The sequence below is a fragment of the Sus scrofa genome, chromosome 13 (assembly GCF_054392235.1).
Source record: "Sus scrofa isolate SSC_HxYL_T2T_F1_AM1 chromosome 13, Sscrofa_HxYL_maternal_Yorkshire_Landrace_v2.0, whole genome shotgun sequence".
NCBI lineage: Eukaryota > Metazoa > Chordata > Mammalia > Artiodactyla > Suidae > Sus > Sus scrofa.
Genome location: NC_139395.1, coordinates 216,579,060 through 216,581,293, shown reverse-complemented (window position 1 = coordinate 216,581,293; position 2,234 = coordinate 216,579,060).

The following is a 2,234-nucleotide window of genomic DNA, read 5'->3' as shown; positions in this document are numbered from 1 at the left end:
TATACAACAAAATATTTGACAAGGTATCCTAATGGATTTTGCGGAATAAACACATGAGGATCTTGCACAATAAATCACCAAGAGCTACAAAACCTGGTTGAGGATCTGTGTGGGAGGAATGAGAGGGAGTCCAACAGCCCAGAGAGCAGGAAAACCACAATGTGCTCCCCTGTATTCACTGAAGGCACAGGGAGGTCCAAGTTGAGAACAGCTGCATCCAATCCACAGGGGAGAGAAAGGAGGACCATGGGGCAACACTGTGACCATGAAGGAGCAGTCTGGGAGCCCTCAAAAGCCACACATAGAGGCATCTTTCAAGACAAGCCCCACAGGAGTTCCTGTTGTGGCTCAGCAGTAACAAACCCAACTAGTACCCATGAGGATGTGGATTCAGTCCCTGGCCTCACTCAGAGGATTAAGGATCCAGCACTGCCATGTGCTGTGGTGTAGGCTGTAGATGCAGCTTGGATCCTGTGTTGCTGTGGCTGTGGTGTAGACAGGCAGCTTCAGCTCAGATTTGACCCCTAGCCTGGGAACAACTATATACTGCATGGTGTGGTGTAGGTCACAGATGCAGCTCCGATCTGCAGTGTAGGCCAGCAGCTGCAGCTCTGATGCAACCCCTAGCCCAGGTGTTTCCATATGTCATGGGTGCAGCCGTAAAAAGAAAAAAAAAAAGGCAATAGAAAAGGAGGATGGCCAATTCTAACAAAAAGTTACTATAAGAGAAAAAGAGGGAAAGAACATAATATTGTCCCAACAGACAATGAAAGCAAAACAATGCTGTACAATGCAGATGAAAATGTAACCTGATATTGGAAATGAAGTGAAAGGAATTAAGAAAATGATAGATGTTATTAAAGTGTAACAAATCATAATCAGAAACATTCAGACACAAGATTTAAAAGGACAGGTAGCAGAACTCACAACAGGCTTAGAAGTACAAGGAAAAGTTTTCAGAAAAAAAGAACTAAATTAGAAGAGACATCAAAAGCAATAAACAAAAACAAATAATGGTTGAAAAGAAACAAAATATAAAAGAGCAGATTTTAAAAAAATCAAAACAAAATGAAGAGGTTTGGTTAAGATGGTTAAGATGTAAAAGATCAGCAAATGAGAAAGCACTGGCTAAGCCTGAAACTGTATTTTTCTTTAAAGCCATTCTGTAGAATCAAAGAAGTTCAAATAAACTAAAATTCAGAGGAGGCGGAGCCCTTCTCTGTTGAGCATGAATCATTAACCTCTTCCATTACTGGGGTAAGTTTTCAAGCATAGGAGCCTGGACAGGCAGACAAGAGAGAGGCAGAGAAAACCTCCAGGTAGAGGAAAATGGGGGGAATGAGGAGAAATAGTGTTTAACCACTGATGTTTAGACTGGCCTCTGGTGGAGTCCCAAACAAAGAGTCAGACAGCACTGTCTGTTGCCCTTCTCCCACAGAAATTTACTGAGTAAATTTGTAAATGGTGGCCAGAAAGATGACACCAGAAATTAAAAAGAAATTTTGTGCTACCATGGTGCTTAGATCTCAGAGCCCTGCTGGAAGGAGAGTGACCCCACACTCAAGATATTTTTTCAATTGGACCACACTGAAGATATTTAAAGCCAGAGGTAAATTAAATTAACTAGAGCAGCAACCCCAGTCCTAACTCAGCTCAACTAATGATTAGATTGATGAGACCAAGATACCAGAGACCAGATCCCAGTCCAAGATACTGGATTCACAAAACAGCAAGCACTTCCTGAAAAAAATCACAATCTCTGTCACTTTTGACTGCTCTGTTATACTTAAACTGCAGCATTTAATTAAAAAAAAAACTAAAAGATGTGAAAAAGCCAGGAAATATGACCTATAAATAGAAGGAAAAAATAGTCAATAGAAAAAGACCCAGGGATGACCCAGAAGCATCATGAGCAAAAGAAGATTTTAAATGTATTAATATATATGTTAACAGCTTTAAAGTGAAATGTAGGCAAAATTGGTAAAAATGTAAGGAATTTCAGCAAAGAAATGAAATGAGAAACCAGTTCAGTGCAGAAACAATTTCCAGGAATCTGCTTCCTGCCGACTGGCCCAATTCACCTTGCTTGGTGACATGAATATCACTATATATGCTTGAGCAGCTCATTTCTTTAATCTCACAGGAGAAAAAAAAAACTGCCTTCATAAGACCTAAAATTGTTAACTACTGTGATTTTTTTTTTCAATAACCATATGTTTTCTTTTGGGGTTCAG